The following is a 9,613-nucleotide window of genomic DNA, read 5'->3' on the forward strand; positions in this document are numbered from 1 at the left end:
GAAAATATTAACGCACGCAAGATGCAGTAACAGACTATCAGTTTGATGTTGAGTCTTGCATCAAAACATAAAGAATTCATTGTGCTAGGCCAGCGTTTCCCAAATTGTGTTCCGCGGAACTCCAGTCTTCTGCAAGGCCTGAATAGGTGTTCCACAAACTAATGCAATAATTAACTAGTAGGCCACTACCCTCTTTAAAAAATAAGCTAAGTGTTCCGCTAAATATGCGAAGTATTCCGTTAAGGAAAATGTTGAGGAAAACATCGTGCTAGACCATTATTTGATTACATTGAAAAAGGAAATCAGGAAACAAATATGAACTTAGGGTCAAGTAGTACACAATTTTTTTAGGCCTGCTGGGGGGGGGGGGGTTCAACTTCCTGTCACGTGCCTTGCGAGCTAAAAACACTAAAAACATAGTCGAGTCCAATGGAACCGAGCCCTAACCTGTGAGGCCTCAATGTGTACACTGTGGACAGAAGAGGAGAACCGTGTAATGGACAAGGTAGACTGCTCTAGACGATGCGCTAGGTAAGACACTGAACATTTCGATGTCTATAAGAAAAAAACGAAAGAAAAGAACACTGAAAAAGAATAAAAATATTTATTTAAAAAGGCGTGTCTAAGGGGAAGTCCTTTTTTACAGTTATATATCTCAATTATATAAAATTTATTTCCCATTTTCGAAATTAAACACAATAATTAATTAACCAATTGATTCCTGTTTTTTTTTAGGTACAATAAATAATTCGTAAAGTTTCAACTTGATCCGAGAATGATGTGGGAGAATTAACGTGTTCAAAATTTGTGACAGACAGACAGACAAAGTGAGTAAAAAAACAACAGAAACCTTCTCACAGGTACTATAGCGGTGCTATCAAGCCCCTCAGAATTTCAAGCAGTGAAAACTGCAGCCCCCAGAAGATAGGTTCCTTTGGACTCAAGGATTTTTTTAAATTGTTGCGGCCTATGACACATAATTAGTAGGTCTATATGGCCCATTCGTCGAAAATGTTAATAAACCTCTGTGGTAAATGAACAATTTGTAAAGCTGGTGAACTTTTATCATTTGACTTAACAATGAATATTGGCACTTTTGTTCTTTAAAAAATACTAAGCGATGTTGTTTTTCTACATTTCATTATATTCTGTATTCTGTAATGTCACATTTTTCACATCCAAAAGAAGATAATAAGTGGAGAAAGAGATACTGACAGCTTCTTTATGAGGGGCTCGTTCTTACCAAGAAAAGTCGACAGCGTACGTGGCTATGCGAATATCATAAGAGCCACCCCCAAGACAAATGTCAAACGTCCAATGCTACAGGAAAATCTTGACAGTTCAACAATGTAACATTGACGTAGATCTGCATCCTGAGTTATTTCTAAACAACTAATAAAATATACAAATACTTAAGGAAAAAAAAAGCTTATCTTACGAGAAGAACTCCACATTTGCAAATATACATCACAATAATGTAGACGCTATTTCCCTTTGTCGATATTAACAACATAATTGATTGCCAGTAAAGGTATAATTGTTGTTGTTATTTTTTTATATTGATTCATCTTTTGTTTGCTACACTAAATAATTGTTTAAAGTTTCAACTTGATCCGAGAATGGGTGTGGGAGAAATAACGTATAATTATCTAAAGGGACAAAACCTCGAATATTTAGCCATATCTTTGAATACTGAAGTATTAATCTCCCTCTTTGGTAGCAAACAAAATATTTAAACACTGCCACAAATGTCTCAAACTAGAAATATGTGTAAATATTGACAAATTTGTTGTCAATTCATTGTTTTTTTTTATTGATTCATACAATTCATTTGTAAATAAGTTGATCCGAGAATGGGTGTTGGTTACTCTTAACGTGTTCACAATTTCTACCAGACAGACAGACAGACAGACAGAGTGAGTTGATATAAGTTTTGTAACAATAATGTTTGTCAGCTCAGATTATTATTTGAAGGGTGAGAGAGAGGGGTGGTGGCTGCGCTCTAGACTTAATGGTTCCGGGGCTGCCAGGTGGTGAGGTATGCGCGTAGGACTGTCATTATCTTATCTTATCTTATAAAATACAGACGTTGCTAGCTCAGGCAACCCATTCCATGCTCTAATAGCACTAGGGAAGAAGAAGTATTTGTACTAATTTGTCCTAGCATATGGGACGAGGAATGTACCTTTATCTTTGTGTCTTTCAGAGTATTTTATTAAATTTTGTTTTTGTATTTGAAGATTATGGTTCAGTGTTTTATGTATAAATGCTACTTTACTTTTGAGCCTTCTGTCCTGAAGGCTTTCTAAATTTAGTGATTTTACTAAAGGTGTTATTCTGTCGTTTTAATGGTCCCGGGTTCAAACCCATTCTGTGTCGTCCTGCTGGAAGTATGGAACAACAGAAATAAGAAGGTGTAATAACCCTCAACTCCCAAGGAGAACCCGAAAGATGTAAAACTCCGGGGACTTTCTTTTGTTCCCTCTGTCACAAATGTCCTATTATCTTTTACTTGCACACCATATCGTCTGTTTATGTCTTAAATTATATATTTTTTTAAAATCAAGGAAATGTTGAATATGATTAAGTGTTGTGTCAATTATAACAAACATGACAACATATATATCTCTTAGCTATGAGTGACTTATTGACTTACTGTATTGCTCGAGTGTCATCCAGAAAGAACAAAGGGACCTAATCCGTAATAAACTAGGTATTTTATAATTCCATTTTTCTGATGAAGACTTTATATTTCACATTTTGAAACGGGGAGAAACTAATGAACAAAATTTGACATCGACACACAGAGAATCATGTTATTGATGAAGTGTGTGCAAACCCTCTGGGCCAAAGAACAGGATTTGAGGAACAGAAGCGGAGCATTCCTGGATGCAATGGAGTGTGACCTGCTTACGCCACAATCGACACAGTGTGGCAGGGGGGAAGTAATACCTACGTCTTGTAAAGGGAGAGAAGTCGGCATGGGTAGCGATGAAATCATTTGGAATGTAAATATAATATTGGAATGGGAGGGAAGAACTAGTGCGTGCCGCCGCTGACACCACTGCCACGAAATGTGTCAAACTAGAGAGGAGATATTTACACATTGGTTGTCATTGAGAGGAAGTACTCCGGTCTAGATGGCAAGGACCATTAAGAGTCGTAACGTGTTAAGAAGAATGGTGTAATCTCTCACAGTATATCTGTTTTTTTTTTTTTTTTTTTTTTTCATTTTTAAACATTTTTTGAAATTAGAAAGTTTAATCTAGATTTTACAAAAGCGTGTTTTTTTTTAGCACCCTTGAAAGGGAAAGAGTTGTTCTGCATAGCTATTAGTTTTGTGAGGGGTGTCTGTCCGCCCGTCTGTTATGTTTAGAAGTTTAAAAAAAATTTTTGAAAACAAATCTTATGATATTTTGCAGCTTGCGAAGTTCTATTTCTACTTTTTACCTTCTGAAATCGAATTGTTTTGATGTCAAATCAAATATGTAAAGCGTTTTTCCCCCTCATAAAAATACTTTATTTTTTAAAATTATTTATTATCAATGTAAGAAGAACACGGAGGCTATATTACATAGGGGAGGTGATTTTTCTGCATATTTTTTTATAACATTCATGCATACGGTCATTTTGTTTCCTCGCGTATATCAACTCACCCCGTCTGTCTTTCTGTTTGTCTGTCTCGGTCAAATGTTGTACACTTTAGTTCACTCACTTCCCATTCTTGGATCAAGTTGAAACTTTGTAGAATTCTTTATTGCTAATGTCAACATATAATTCTATAAAAAAAATAACTAAACAGTAAATCAATTAGTCTTAATTCGTTGATTTAGTTTTATAAGGAAAATGTACAAAACCAACCGAAGATGACAGATATGGCAGTGATTGAATGATGCTCTACCCCTACAACACAATTTGGAACTTTTCTCCACATGCGAGACAACAGACATACAAGGCCAGGCGAGATCTTACGTATATATGTACACTTTGGATTGATCCAAAATAATTGATACCATTTCACCCAATATAGGTGAGGTTTTAAAAAATATTTTTTATCTATAACTCCTTATAAAGAATGATTAATCGTTTGTACGAAGCTTATATCGGTTTATATCCACTCACTCTGTCTGTCTAAAAGTTTGTTCCATATCCAATCCCGAAGCAAACTGAAGTTTGAAACAATTATTTCTTTTACTTGACAACACAATAATCAATTTAAAAAATAGTTAATTAGCTATTGGTAATTATTCTTCTTTTGGTTTGGTATCTTGAGCAAGCGAAAGGAATCGTACTTGATAAATGTGGTGGTATAAGCTAAATTACTCCCCTTGATACCATTGAACCCTAAGTGAACATTTTTTATGCATTTAAAAAACGATCATGTAAACATTCCCCAAGATACCCCCTTCTTCCCTCCTCCTTTCCCAACTGGTCCAGACAAGTGAAAGGATCATAGCGCATCGAGAAAGCTAAAAGCTAAACAAAAACAATCGGTAAACAATATTTCTAATCTCACAGATTTATTATGTTTGGTTAAGTTATCATTATAATTCAGAGCGGCCTTAGTAGTGAGCGGGGCCCTGAACATATATATACCGTACCACATAACGCTAATTAGTTCATCCACCTCTGACGCTGTATACTTTATTTTTGCTATTAAACATAGTACCTTACGTAGGTACTGTACTATTGGCCTGTCGCTAATGACATACTATGTTGTAATTGTTCTGCTTAAAAAGATTTCGCCTTTTAAGGTTAATAAACGTAATTGCTAACTATTGTAAAAAGACGAAAGCTTAAAACCTATGGCCATATGCAGGATCTACGGGGCTCGCAAACACCTTCCTTCAGGGAACAGTGCCAGGGAGGAAGAAGAGGCAGACAGAAAAAGCGATGAGAGGACAACATTATTGAATGGACGGGCCTGCCATTGAGAGAGATTCTAAACAAGGCAAAAAAAAGGGAGGAATAGAGAATAGAGAAAGACGGTCGACAAGTCTTGCCTGGTGCCCCAACGGTCCAACAGACTAAGGGATAGGTAAAAGGTAGAGGTAAAACGTAACTAATGATTCAGAAACATTTTACAAACAAGATAGTAATAAAAATCTGCTAAACACTCATAGCGGAGAACCAGAACACTTGCAATAACCAAATAGTTGCTTTGAGTGTCACAGACGAATTCAGTCACTTCCTGGCTGGTCTCTTAGTACTAATAAAAATATGATGTATCCCCGTGATTCCCAAAGTGGTCTATTAGACCCCCAGGGGTCTACGAGCCAAAAAAGTTTGGGAACCACTGATCTCCCGATGCGCCATCCAAAATGCGAAGTCAAAATGTTCTTTAAGAACAAAGTGTGCAAATGCGCTACAGTGGACCTCATTCACCAACCGTTAACAAACAACATTTAGCCACGTGATAATATTGGTAAAACAACGAAAAACAAAAGTATCACGTGACAGCCTTTATGGATTAAATATTTTGTATAGAAGAGACAGAGAATCACGTGGCTAAACGTTGTTTGTTTACGATTGGTGAATGAGGTCCATTGTCCCTTGACATTCGCAGATCCGACTATAAGCACGGGTTTTCAAAATAAATAATGAAAAACCTACTCCCGTGTTGTTGTTGTTTTTTTGTTGTTTTTTACATTTTTTGAAACACAAGTTTCCCACGGCCACCCGTTGTTTATGCACAGTAACCTATTGGGGGAAAAAAATACGCCATCGCCAAACGTTCTGGATGCTGATTAGTCGAAATAACCGCATAGTACATGGACTGGATCAATCGAGGCCAAATCATTATAGTAGGTCTCAACACTGACCTGCTACGTCGCAACCTGTGTAGACCAATAGCTCGTTGCCTCCTCACAGGTCGTGATGTGAGGTCAGAAACAGTTTGCACATAAAGAGAATGGCCAATTTTTATTTAGGAGATTAAAGTGTTATACAAAAATGGTGTACATATATCTATATGAAATTAAATATTGGATGTCGTTTATTTACGAAATTATTTAAAAATAATATTTAAAAATGAATTATTTACGATGTTAATTGCTCGCTTCCGTTTTTTTTTTTTTTTATTGATGTCAAGGTGAACTGTTTAACAATGATAGCCTCGTAGAATCGATAGGTCATAAGATGCTGTCTTTTCCGAAACTAAACGGTATTTGATACCAAAAATGTCACTTTAAGAGCTTGCATGGTAATGGGTATCATACAGATGCCGGGAAGGCTTCCAAAATATTGAGTAACAATGTTACAAGTCTAGTTAATGAAAACTGAGCTGAATTGCGAAGGTGAAGATGACAAGGAAACCTATGATACGCCCCCCCCACACGCACACATCTCTCTCCTCCCTCTCTCTCTCCCTCTCTCTCTCTCTTCCCCCTCTCTCCCTCTCCCCCCCCCCTCTCTCTCTCCTAAGAAGCTCCTCTAATGTTATCCTTCATGCAGACGTATTGCTATTTCCATTAAAACACTCCGCTTCTCCACGAGCTGCACCTAGTTTGTATCACTGACAGACTTCATCGATTGACAGAGTGATATGTCGTGATGTGAACATGACGCAGAAAGTTTCTAGTCGTGTCATTGTTTTCCTACCTGAAGAGGTACAATTGCATACATTTCTTGGCAGAGACAAAATAAAAAAAAAGATCTAGAACAAAACTTAAGTCTTATTAATATCAGATAACATAAAATCTATTGGACTGTTTTATCCTGAATTTGTGTTTGCTATAATATCACTGTCGTAATTACAGTAGAAGACATTGCATCATTCTTACTGGTCTCCCCTCCTCCCCCTCTATAGTTATGGGATGTTTCTATAGTCTCGTCATGTTTGTGTTCACCAAGACTTAGACGATGACCTTAAAAGGGGACTAATTCAGCTTATACCCCTACTTCAGTCAAGTACACTTTCTTTTCCTTGCTCGAGATACCAAACATTGCAAACAAAATAATTATTTACCAATAGTTAAATAACACATTGGTTAAATTCTTTTTATTGATTCTTATGATGTCAGGTAAAAGAAATAATTGTGCAAATTTTCAGCTTGATCCGAGATTGGGTGTAGGAGCAATAACGTGTACAAACCTTTTACAAGACAGACAGTGTTGGTATAAGCTTTGTAAAAAATACAATCGTTTTCAGTTTAGTTGTACTAGTTTAGTTGGACCGCAGTTTATAGAAGTTCAAAAAATTGATAGTGGGCAGTTATGATTCTTCGGAGAATAGATATATATATTTACTGTTCTTTGTTTATGCATCTAATTCTAAGGCATTGACATAAGTTATTCAGCTCTGTGTCTCGATGTTGCTAGACTGTAGTCTCAAACAGTGGCTTATCTAGGGTAAGGTATTTCATTTTTGAAGCTTTGCGAACAGCGAAATGAAAATACCATCAAATTTTGTTTTAAAACTATATGTATTTCAAACTTCAGTGTTTATTTCCATATTTATTTATTTACAATATTAAACACTTTCCGTTCAGAGTTTCTCTTACATTACATACTAGGTCATGGGAGAACCTTGTCAGCTGTACCATCGGGTTCTGAGGCGGGGTTAAAAAAACGATTGTAGGATACTAGGGAAAAATTTGACCTGAAAAGACGGTTAGAATCGTAATGACATAAACAGACTGACTGTCCATTCAAATCAAATTTTACTTGATTAATATACAAGGGGATGAGGGGTTCTGTCCCTTGAATAAAACAAATAGGACCACCTTTGAGCCTAATAAGAGGCTCTCGCTTCACAGTTTAAGTATTTTTGGAGACGTGTACTTAATATGTCGTACTGGTACCAACCTTGGTTCGAAGCTTACGTTCTTCCATGACAGGGTCATAGGTCATAGTTGGATAGAAATTAATTTCAATATCTTTAAGAAACAGCCTTGAATTAGACCGAGTTCTTCGTCCCCTTTTTCTGACTGTCTTGGGTAGGAGACCGACTAATCGGGCTGACAGGGCAGGTACATGCACCCCGATATACTGGATTATGGTCTCAAATGGTTACTATTATTTGAAATTTTGGTTCACACTACTGCACATGCTTAGGTATCGCCTAAGTTCTATGCCTAGAAGGATCTAATTATTTTTTTTTTAGATGGGGTGTTTCATCAAGTCAAAGTTTTACTGCCGCTGAAGGCGTTCCCATAGAAGACGCAGAACGTGAAACATAAAGTTGTGTATACAAAACTAAAATCCAACTAAGTTTTCGGTCTGGAACACTGGATACGCCTCTGAACAAAACATTTTAACCTGCAGTCTATTACGTCTGAATCGATTTTACATTGTAGAACTGGTATCCCGTAGAAATAAATAATTATCCTACATCAAACTCTTCTAGTTATGACAGTAGGCCTACTTACCATAATAGAACAAGCGAAAATGATTTTCAATTCCTAATTAGTCCAGTATCTAGTCACGGTATCGTGAATTCCTAGGACTGAGCACACACACACACACAAACCATGTCCAGAACTTCCTCCCTGTAACGAATACTTCGACTCTTGTTATCAATATGTCAAGCCAAGCACTGATCAAACAAATCTTTTAGATCTATAGACAACCTTCGTGACGCTCCCGTGATATGTGACGCGTGGGACTCTTTGGATATCACTATCGATATACGAACTAAAGAACCGATGGCATGTCCTATGCAGTGTCAAGTGACACAAGACATGTCACATGTACAGAAAGACGTTGGCTTGAGAATTTAAAAGTGGTCATTAACGAAAGAGGGAGAAAAAAAAAACTGAAGTGGTTTGGTTGAGTGGTGCTGGGGAGGAGGAAGTCAACCCACTCTGATAGCAACCCACCCCAAGTAGTACTTTCATTGTCAATTTGTTATTATAGTTGTATATATGTACATCTGATGCGTGCTTCACTTTGCATTATGTCTATACAGAGGTACTACACAATATGTCTATACAGAGGTACTACACAATATGTCTATACAGAGGTACTACACAATATGTCTATACAGAGGTACTACACAATATGTCTATACAGAGGTACTACACAATATGTCTATACAGAGGTACTACACAATATGTCTATACAGAGGTACTACACAATATGTCTATACAGACGTACTACACAATATGTCTATACAGAGGTACTACACAATATGTCTATACAGACGTACTACACAATATGTCTATATAGAGGTACTACACAACATGTCTATACAGAGGTACTACACAATATGTCTATACAGAGGTACTACACAATATGTCTATATAGAGGTACTACACAATAGGTCTATATAGTTTTGTTAATTTCTCCTTTCAGTCCATGCGATCTATAGGGCAGATGATGTAAAGGTCATCTGTTTCTGTGGCCCACAGTTCACGAGGCTGTCATGTGGCCCACAGTTCACGAGGGTGTCATGTGGCCCACAGTTCACGAGGGTGTCATGTGGCCCACAGTTCACGAGGGTGTCATGTGGCCCACAGTTCACGAGGGTGTCATATGGCCAGCACAACTTTTACTTTCCCCCTTATCCATTAGAGCATGGTGGACTCAGAGGCGCCTTAAGTTCCCAAAATAAAAATTCCAGTCTTCACCAGGATTTGAACACGGGACCCTCCAGTTTGGGGGTCAGAAACTT

At 37.2% G+C, this 9,613-nt stretch overlaps 1 protein-coding gene across 2 annotated transcripts in view; it reads right to left on the reverse strand.

The window, feature by feature from the left end:
- The window catches only part of LOC106067510 (uncharacterized), a 98,107-nt gene extending 89,465 nt beyond the window's left edge, over positions 1–8,642 (reverse strand). The window contains exon 1 of one of the 2 annotated variants that reach the window (XM_056023535.1): positions 8,370–8,642. The gene's annotated coding sequence lies outside the window, so the exon portion shown is untranslated. Of the gene's footprint in view, positions 1–2,656; positions 2,846–8,369 lie in introns of those variants that run through there. The other variant, XM_056023534.1, reaches the window with a different exon arrangement.
- Between the last annotated feature and the right edge of the window lie 971 nt (positions 8,643–9,613).

The sequence above is a fragment of the Biomphalaria glabrata genome, chromosome 3, assembly GCF_947242115.1.
Source record: "Biomphalaria glabrata chromosome 3, xgBioGlab47.1, whole genome shotgun sequence".
NCBI lineage: Eukaryota > Metazoa > Mollusca > Gastropoda > Planorbidae > Biomphalaria > Biomphalaria glabrata.